The following is an 11,189-nucleotide window of genomic DNA, read 5'->3' as shown; positions in this document are numbered from 1 at the left end:
TACAGCAAATGGACCAGTTTAAAAAAGCCAGGAAACACGTGACGTTCAGTCATAAAACCCTTGTTGTGAGGGATGGGGCAAGTGGACACCCGCCCACCCGCAGTACCACCCCCCAAGCTCCTCGAGAACCCCCTCCCCACTGAGGGGGAACCAGCCACTGTCGCTATCGCCTGAGGAGTTTCCCACCCTGCCGGCAACTCTAGTACTACACGTCTACCCTCTGTGGTGGAAACCAGCAACCCTCAAAACCGAGTGACAGGTGCACCTCCCACTCTCTCTGGGAATCACCCTCAACAGTACCGGTCATCCTAATTCTGTTGGTTGTAGCACTTGTGAGTACGTTAACCCCACTATTATAATTTTCATAGATCTTCCTTCTTCACACCTCAATGGCCTTGATCTTTTAAAGCCAGAAACTAACATCCCAGTATTAGACCTTCTTGCTACCGGCATTCTAAACTCTTCTTCAACACTATAACCAAACCCACTAGAGTAACTGCCACCTCTGCCACTGTGATAGATCATATCTGGACTAACAACACTCCTAACAATCTTGCAAGTGGAATTATTTATAACAGTATCTCAGATCACTTCCCAGTTTTTACTATGTATAAAACAGCCACAAGACCTGAAAGGTCTAGCAGAGTCTCAATACAATACAGAGACTACTGCACCGACAACATGTTCCTTTTTGAAAACAACCTAATGAATGCTAACTGGGATCTTGTCTATGCCTCCGACAACCCTAACGTGAACAGCTGCAACTTCTCTTGTATCTTCAATGCTTGCTTTGATAAATGCTTCCCGCTGAAGACTAAGTCAGTGAAAACTGTATCAATTTCCAAACCCTATATCACAAGCGATATTAAGATAATAACAGAAATACACAAATTCCAAAGAAAATTTACAAAAAGACCCATAACTTTCGGTGATGCTTACCGAAGTATCAGAAATAGATTAATTCAAGCAGTTAGAAATGTCAGACGTAGCTATTTTAATTATACAAATAAGCTCCAGTCAGTATCAGGCGACGGTAAGAAAGCCTCGAATGTCATAAATTCTATTCAGAACAGGAACACTCAGCCTTCGGCCCCCCACTCAGCTTTTATGATAAATGATTCAGTTGTAACGGAACCTCCCTCATTGCCAACCACTTCAATGAATATTTTATTAAAGTTGGCAAAAATCTGGCAGAGAGTATCCTTGATCACCATGAGGAATTTAGAGCCTACCTGCAAAACAGACAGCAAAATGAGCTGTTCTTATTCCCTGTCACAGCAGATGAATTCTGGCCATAATAAAAATGTCCAAAGATGCAACAGCAGGCAAAGACAATATACCAATGAGCATCATTAAGAAAGTAGCCCACTTATTACTACCTGTTCTCCTACAAATTTATAACTCCTCCTTCACTAGTGGTGTCTTTCCGGATAAATTGAAAATTGCTAAAGTTCACCCAGCATATAAAAAATCTGGGACAAAAGTCTCTTCAAGAATTACCGCCCCATATCAGTCCTCCCAGCCTTGAGTAAGATACTAGAAAAGCTAGCATGTAATAGACTAAATTCCTTCTGCAATGCCAATAACATCTTTACAGACTCACAGTTTGGATTTAGAGCTAGAAGGTCGACTGAGAGTGCTCAGCTATCTTTTACTAATGACATCTTAAATTCCTTTGATGACAGTCAGTTCACAGTCGGTATATTCTTGGACCTCTCTAAAGCCTTCGATACTGTCGACCATACCATCCTCCTTTCAAAGCTTGAGAATTACGGCGTTTGGGGCCTGTCCCACAATTGGTTTACCTCATATCTGTCCAACAGGATGCAGTATGTCTGCTATAATAATCACCAATCTGACTCCTCGCCAATCTTGTATGGCGTCCCCCAAGGTTCCATTCTGAGTCCAGTACTGTTTTTGTTGTACATAAACGACATAGTCCACGCCAGCACACTCATAAAATATAAATTATTTGCAGACGATAGTAATCTCTATGCCAGCAACTCAGACCTCGATTCCTTGATGAGAACTATGAACACTGAATTGACTAAAGTCAGGACCTGGGTAATACATAATAAACTGATATTATACCTTGAGAAAACCCACTGCACATGGGTACATTGTAATTCTGGTATCAAGCAATAGGAAGGAATAACGGTAAAATACTGCAGGTAAATGATACTCCGAACATACATGAAATGGTTTATTAAAATTATAAAATGGTTTATTAAAATGAAGTTAGATTGTATGAATAATTCCAGTAACACGCAAGTACAGGGGTCAACTCCCTCGTTTAACTTATTTTGTACTGTTGCACTTAGGTACATCTTCCACTTACACCATGAATGGGTGTACATAAGAACATAAGAACATAAGAATGGAGGAAACTGCAGCGGGCCTATTGGCCCATACTGGGCAGTCCCGTTTACACCCAACCCCTATTGCTCAAATAAGCATCCAACCTATGTTTGAAGCTATTCAGCGTATTCGAGTTAATGATGATATTTGGTAACTTGTTCCATTCATCCACTACTCTGTTTCCAAAGCAGTGTTTACCTATTTCACGCCTAAATCTAAATTTGTCTAATTTAAAACCATTGTTACGAGTTCGCTCCTGGTTGGATAGTTTGAGTACCTTTGTAATGTCGCCTTTGTTTAGCCCTGCCTTCCACTTATACACCTCTATCAGGTCGCCCCTCGCTCTACGTCTCTCGAGGGAGTGCAAATTAAGATGCTTTAACCTATCTCTATACTCAAGGTTCCTAATGCCCAGGATTAGTCTTGTCATTCTCCTCTGAAATCTTTCCAAGGATTCTGTATCCATTCTGTAATACGGTGACCAGAACTGAACTGCGTAATCCAGGTGTGGTCTCACAAGAACAAGATACAGTTTTAGGATGACCTCGCTAGTCTTGTAACTAACACTCCTTTGTGTGAACCCAAGTACTTTATTAGCCTTGTTACGAGCAAAAACACATTGTTTACTTTGCTTAAAGTTCCTACTTATCATTACTCCTAAATCTCTCTCGTAGTCGGATTTCTCTATGGCATCGTTGTTCATCTGGTATCTGGTTTCCCTGTTTACATCTCATATACTGAGTACTTTACATTTGTCCACGTTGAATTTCATCTGCCATTTTTCAGACCATTCGAAAAATTTGTTTAGATCTTCCTGAAGTTTTGCGGAGTCCTCGTCAGATTTAATAACACGTCCTATTTTAGTGTCATCAGCAAATTTGCTTATGTTGCTGTCTATGCCGATATCTATGTAGTTTATGTATATAATATATAATAATGGTCCAAGTACTGAGCCTTGGGGAACTCCACTTGTGACGTTGCTCCAATGGGACTTAGTGCCATTAATGCTCACTCGCTGTTTCCTGTCCTGTAACCACGCCCTAATCCATTTAGGGATATAACCTTTGATGCCACGTGCTTCTACCTTTCTAATTAGTCTTTCGTGGGGGACTCTGTCGAAGGCTTTGCTAAAGTAGAGATATATCACATCATAATTGTGCCCCTCGTCCACCGATTCGAAAACTGATGAAAAGAATGTTAATAGATTAGTTAGACATGAACGTCCGCTTGTGAAGCCATGCTGGGAATCATTGATCAATCGGTGCTTCTCCAGGTGATTTCGAATAGACTTTGAAATGATTGCTTCCAGTAATTTGCCTACTATTGATGTTAGACTGATTGGGCGGTAGTTAGAGGATAGTGATCTATCCCCCTTCTTGAAAATCGGTATTACATTCGCTATCCTCCAGGATTCTGATACTACACCTGTTTTTAATAACATGTTAAACAACTTAGCTAAGGGCATACTAAGCTCTTCCTTACATTCCTTTAATACTCCGGCTAATATCTCATCGGGACCTAATAATCTCTCACAGCACCTTTGAGCACCATTATTACCCGTGGTAATGACGCCAGTTACAGCATCAACCTTACTACTCAAACAGCACCAGAAATGGTAGCTTTTCTTCAGCACGTGGTACCTTTGCTCACGCTCAGAAAATTCAGGTGGACACCTACAAGTGTTCTCGGAGGAATAACACAGCCACCAGATAGCCCTACTGAGTAATGGACTCATCCATGACAATGATGGGGGCTGGCAGTTGTTTGCTCGGCCTGTGATCGATAAGCTGGGCAGCGACCAGTGAGGTGAAGGCTGGCCATTTCTCTGGGGCCTATAGGTGGTGGTGAGTTAGTGACGCTCGGGTTCACGAATTTACCCGAGTTTACTGGCCTTCATCCATCTCCCAAACTAGTGTGGAGGACGTCCCCAAGCTAAAGAGTCGTGGCCTAGACTCCTAGAGGAACCTGTGGGTGGATGAGTTTCTGACGCTAGACTCGTGTGATTGACATGAACATTAACTTTTCAAAAGGACGTTAAGGGCGTAAGAATACTTCACTTAAACACATCAGTATCACTTGCATATTCAAACTATTAACTAAGTCAAAATCACTTAAAGTGGCGAGGGATAATATGGAAGGAGTGGACATACCTGTGGGTGGAGGAGTATCGGACACTAGACTGACGCCCGAGAGCGCCCATGCTCCTCACCCCTGCTCTACTCTGTTTTGAATTCCACCCACCCCAGGTATTTCAATGTACTACGTTACTGTATACCTTCACGTTTGAAACTGAGACTGCGAACTCATTTCCATTTCCTAATATTCCCTTTTCAATCTATGCTCTGACTGAGCTATCGAAGACAAGAATTAAATTGATTTCAAGGTTCAGGATGACAGTCCCGGTGGGCGGAGCCTAAGACAAGTAGCATCCGATTACATTTTCAAAGAAAGCTGGCCTAATGGTTCCCTTCAGGTTGATTAATTAATTTCATAATTAACATCCTTACAACAATTTCACTATGAACATCAGGTTCTCTGATATTCATAGGTGAAAAAGAGGTGACTAGTCTCGGTCAGCAATCACTGGCATTTATATGGCCGAAGTCAATGATACCTCACTCTCACTGCCGACTCTACCCTGACTTATAGTAACAATTACGCTAACAGTAAATACAATTGAAGCTTTCAACATCAGTCACATGGATCTTGAATGCTTCATCTGCCATCAGACGCAAAGCAAGGGTGTTCTCCTACTAATTCAAATTTAATTTAAGGGAGGTTGGATTCAGGAAGTCTGAGAAAATGGCCAGCACCGTAAGCCCAGAGAAAACGCGCTTCTTCCTAGGGATAACTCACCAGTTATCCACAAGTTTTGCAGGCGTGGAGCATAATATGAATCATCAGGTTTCAAACAGACCAGCAGTCATTGTGACCATGACACCCTGTACCTTGGTAATACAGTCCTCAAACGCGAACAAAATACTGAATTCCTCGGAGTTATTGTTGATGAGAAACTTAAGTGGAGAAACCACATACAAGCCATTCACAGTAAAGTCAATATAAACAGTGCGGTATCATGTATCACACTCCACAGTCACTCACTCTCACAGCAATGAAATAAATCTATCATGATCTTGTTTATCAACACCCGATACACTGTCACATATTATGGGGGGGCCTCTGGCTTTTCAAAAATACAATCTCTGGTTACTGCACAAAAGAGAGTTGTAAGGACAATAACCTACTTGAAAAAACAGATCACACAAACGAAAAATTTGCTAAATTTAAATAGTTAAAATTAGAAGATATTAACACCTACTGCTGTGCCCACTTTGTTTACAAATCTATCAATGAATTGCTTGACAATAATTATTTCCAGTTCTGGAATAATCAGAGATACAACTTTAGGCACCCAGAGCTACTAAGACCACACCCCCATGCGCTCCTCTCAGTCCTAGACCTCCATAAAATATCAAGGTGTGAAGATGTGGAACAACTTACCCTCACTGATAGGAGCAAAGACTACGCTCCCTTCCTTTAAATCATCTCTTAAAAAATATCTATTATTTAAGTATTAATATTTCTTATAATATCTACTATAGTTACAGTACCTGTTTTTATTGTACCATCAAAACCGTTTTATCGGAAATTATCATGTAAATAGGTAAAAAATTACCATTGCAATAAACATAATTGCCAAGTAGACATAATCCTGACAGCTCTGTTCTCTTGTTCAACCTTATTACTGTACAACCCATGTTGTACTGCTCCCCCATTATATTTATTAATTCAATTCCACTGTAATTTATGTATATACTTATAATACAAAAAACAATTATATAAATTGTAGTGGACATCTCCCCTACAACTGCGTAGCTGCATCCCACCTGCTACGTCTTCCCTAGCAACCAAACTAGCGGCCCAAGGGGGGGGGGGCATCACCAGATGCCACAGTATCCTAGCAACTGAGTCAAAAGACCGGCGACTTTCTGGGGTTTCCCACCATGACTCACAGATGACTCACGGCTGCTGGGTATATAAGCTCTGTCTCTCCATTGAGATTCATTCTGGCCTCTCTTCCTGAACATGCAACGCCTCCACCTCCGCCGCTGCCTGGCGGCCTTCACTTCTCCTCCGCCTGCCTGGCGGTCCTCGCTCCCGCCGGCGAGCATGGCAACCCACTAGCTGTCCTTCTCTGAGCGTCCTCACCAACCAGCTCTCTCATTCTGCTGTCGGTTCCTGAACACGCAACACCTCCTCCCAGCAAGCTCCTCGCTGTCCCGTTCTCATTCAACCTGGAGGCCAGCAACAGGCAACATCTTCTCTAACGAAGCTCCTGCACATCTACCTCCTTCAACACGCTACTCACCGAACGTCTCTACTGAGCAGCTCCTCACCACACGGCACCTCCAGCACCAGACTGTCTACCATATAACTTATATTATATAAGAAAACCACCTTAGAGTTTCCATCCATCCTGAGTGCTAGACAACATTATATCACGAAACCCTACAAATGGTGACTCCCGGAGATTCGCACTGACACAGGATGGAGGAGACACTGATCACGCTCCCAGTCTTGAAGCAGAATGGAAGAATGGCTTATCCACACAGAAGCAGCTCTGCTACTCTAAGCAGACACCAGCTCCTCTTCCTGCCCCAAGCACCACATCCTACCGACCCCAGCACACCCGTCCTGCCTCAGACGCCGACCCCGGCCCAGCAGTAACCCCTGCCGCCCCTGACGCGGCCTCTGTTCCTGAGTGCGGACCCACACACCCCTCTTTTCTCCCTCAGGTACTCCCTGCTAATGTCCTGCACCCTGCTGCTGTCGTGGACCCAGCTGCTGTCACGAGCCCTTATCCGCTTCTGCTGACGCAGCCCCTGCTCCTGACCCAGGCCCACACACCCCAGCAGGCGCATCTGACGACTCAGTACCTGCCGCGAGGGAAGCACAACATTCATCGCCTCCACACACCCTTTTTCTCCCTTCTCCCACAGATAGTGTGTATCTAGACAATTGTATTCAGCGACCGGCTCATTCACGCCATCGCCGTTGTCTCACATGAGGCATGCACTGCCCGTTCTTCCTCACATGTGCTAAGCAACTCTACAGACAACAAGTCTCCTACACCGCCTGGAGGGAAGGGGGAGTATTGTAGTGGACGTCTCCCCTACAACTGCGTAGCTGCATCCCACCTGCTACGTCTTCCTTAGCAACCAAACTAGCGGCCCAAGGGGGGGGGGGGCGTCACCAGATGCCACAGTATCCTAGCAACTGAGTCAAAAGACCGGCGACTTTCTGGGGTTTCCCACCATGACTCACAGATGACTCACGGCTGCTGGGTATATAAGCTCTGTCTCTCCATTGAGATTCATTCTGGCCTCTCTTCCTGAACACGCAACACCTCCTCCTCCGCCGCTGCCTGGCGCCCCTCGCTTCTCCTCCGCCTGCATGGCGGTCCTCGCTCCCGCCGGCGAGCATGGCGACCCACCACCTGTCCTTCTCTGAGCGTCCTCACCAACCAGCTCTCTCATTCTGCTGTCGGTTCCTGAACACGCAACACCTCCTCCCAGCAAGCTCCTCGCTGTCCCGTTCTCATTCAACCTGGAGGCCAGCAACAGGCAACATCTTCTCTAACGAAGCTCCTGCACATCTACCTCCTTCAACACGCTACTCACCGAACGTCTCTACTGAGCAGCTCCTCACCACACGGCACCTCCAGCACCAGACTGTCTACCATATAACTTATATTATATAAGAAAACAACCTTAGAGTTTCCATCCATCCTGAGTGCTAGACAACATTATATCACGAAACCCTACAAAATAAATAAAATAAATAAATATTGAAGTGATAACCGTGGTAACATTATGAGATGTTCTTATTACCACCATGTTATTGTACTATTCCAGATGTTACTAAATGTTACATTATACTTCCTTGAGATAAATGTATAGAATATATCAGGTGCCTAAAAGAGAGCTCAGGTTCCTAACTGGCTCAGCCATGTTAATATTGTCATTATTATCCACTCTGTATCTGTGTTTATCTGGCTAAATAAACTGTTTCAATTCAATTCAATTCAATTCAACAATTGCCTTCAGTTGTTTTGCTAGGCTTAGTCCTTACACTATGTGAGGCGAGCAACTAACTACTCTGGTTGGTTGGTGATGCGGAGAAGAGAGTATTAGCTCTGAGGGTGCAAGAAGGGTACAGTACAAGATAAAGTTCAGAAGTGGGAAATATAGTGGACAGCCCGCACAAGCTTATATACGGTTCGTCAGACGTCTTGAACATTCTAACGATGTCCAGAGGCGGGGGGTCGGCTCGAGACCCACCTGGAGAATTATAGAATGATCTAAGCTTACAATAAGAGGTAAATCAGAAAAAAATAGTGCAATACATTCTAGAATATTCTTACATAGTTAATGCATCATTATATAAAAAAAGCACACATTAAATTTACCACAAATAACTGCAGGGACAGAAAACAATTCAAACACCTAGATTACAAGATGACAATACGTAATTATGCCTCGGCATAACAATAACAATGATATCGTTTACAAAGTACCACGTAACGAGAAGATATAGATAACTGTACTTCACAATGATATCGTCGTCAAATGCTTTAGTTATCGAATTTATGCATTAGAATAGATATCAATGAACGTTCTATTTGCCATATTCAAGAGGCAAAAGTAATCTAATATTTGGAGACGAAACTTAAATTAAAAATAAGTTCAACATCTTTGTACACAAGTTCACAATGCATTTGATCCTCACTGAAGAGATAATGGTTCTTAAACGCTTGATAACAACGATAAAAATTTACTTGAACGAGACAATGTGTTTATGGGTGAGCTAAACCCACTAAAAAAAATGGTGGGGGACGGGGAGGGGCGTGGGGGGGGGGGGTGGTCATCTTCAACACTGTCAATGAACATAATCTTTGGTAATAACTCAGTTTCTTCTTCCCTACGTAATAAACAAATGACAAATACACCAATCGTCATCATATTTCTTTGTAAAGCTGTGCCTCTTGTACCAGTGTAAATATAGTGGGTTTATCAGGAAAACACTCTGTACTGAATGAGACACTCCCTGGTAGCCTCGGAGTTTAGCTAACATAACCCTTATTTATGAGACGATAAACTAAGAGAGAGAGAGAGAGAGAAACAAGAAGATACACAAAACACTAATATATCATAAATATGTTATATATTTAAGTTATTCTGAGACTTCCAGAGAGTGAATCACCCTCTCCATTATATGTTAGTGAAAAATAAACTACTCACTTTGTAGATAATATAGAAAAGAGAGGCAAATAATATACTCTATTATAACATTAGAGTCGAAATATACCTTATACTGTATACCTAACCCGCCCTTCTTTAACTTTTTTCTTTTTTTCTTTTTAGCTAGAGATAGATTTTTTTTTTTTTAAGTTAGAGACAAAATATTATCACCGTCAAAGTATACATACATATACATATATACATACACATATACATGTACATATATATATACACATATGCACACATACATACATACATATACGTCGGTTCAGATTCATGTGGGTAATGTCATCTTCACTGCCATACAGGACAGAGGTTCGTACACAAAGAATGCATCATATTCATTGACACAATATATTGGTCAGATTCATGTGGGTAATGCCACTGTTCACTGCCATGCAGGACAGAGGTTCGTACACAAGAAGGAAATACATCATATTCATTAGCAGTATATATAGGTCAGTGGATCACATACATTGGAGTCATATTCTAATTGAAGACTAATCAGTGTGGGCTAGCAAATTTGGGATAAACAGCAAGAATGTCCTCCAAGCACACTTGATTCAATGAAGTAATTACATAGTTCAAGATACAATAAGTCAGGTGGCCTGAAGTCTTTGACAGTGCCACATTCAATAATATAGTGTTCAAGTGGATGCTTTAAGGTTTATCACAAAGTTTACATGCTGAGTGTTCGGTATGGGTACAGCGTTACTAACTTGCCAGATGTGTCTGTCCTAGCCTAATTCTGGACGACTACATCACATTGTCTGGTTCTGTCCTTATGCTGGCCATACCGGTACCTCTTGTCTAAAATTTGTCACATTTACTAATGCTACAACTGTCAGGTCTCTGCATTTCTCACTTCTTCTGGATCAGAGTTCATGATTCTGACTTGAATGTTTTAATTACAGCATTGGACAGGCCAAGGCCACGGTCAACATTTCTTTCTTACATGCCTCATTGGCCAGTCTATCAGCACGGTCATGATACCTGATTCAACATGGGACGGAGCTGGCGGATGCTCGCCCCAGTTCAAGATTGAAGAAGCCTCATGTCCAGAAAACTGTGAGGGTACTTTTTCGGAGTGAGAGTTGTGAACTCTTGGAACAATCTACCAGAGAGTGTTGTGACGGCACCGAATGTGAGCTCTTTCCAAGACCAGACTTGACCAACACTGGAGCAGGTTCAGGTACATTCAGGAGCCGGTGCATGCCCAATACTTGCCAACAGTGCGTAACAGAGACGTGACCGATCGCCCAAGCGGCTAACGAGTCGATCAGTGGTGAAGAGGGTAAAATTAAAATAGTAGATAAATATTTATTAATTAAAAGTGTCAAACATATTTAAAAAAAAATCGTGTATTCAAGGCAGGAATACAAGGTAAACATTAAGTTGATTCAACCAAGAAGAGCCGAAAGTTATGAAATGTTGATCTTAATTTAATCAAATATTATAAAGATCGTTGGGCCGGACATTAGATAACTATGTGGTCGTGGGCAGCAGCACCTGGTGGAGGAGAGCTACTAC

Source organism: Homarus americanus, unplaced genomic scaffold (genome assembly GCF_018991925.1).
Source record: "Homarus americanus isolate GMGI-L3 unplaced genomic scaffold, GMGI_Hamer_2.0 scaffold19117, whole genome shotgun sequence".
In the NCBI taxonomy this organism is placed as follows: domain Eukaryota; kingdom Metazoa; phylum Arthropoda; class Malacostraca; order Decapoda; family Nephropidae; genus Homarus; species Homarus americanus.
Note: the sequence above shows the minus strand (reverse complement) of the source record.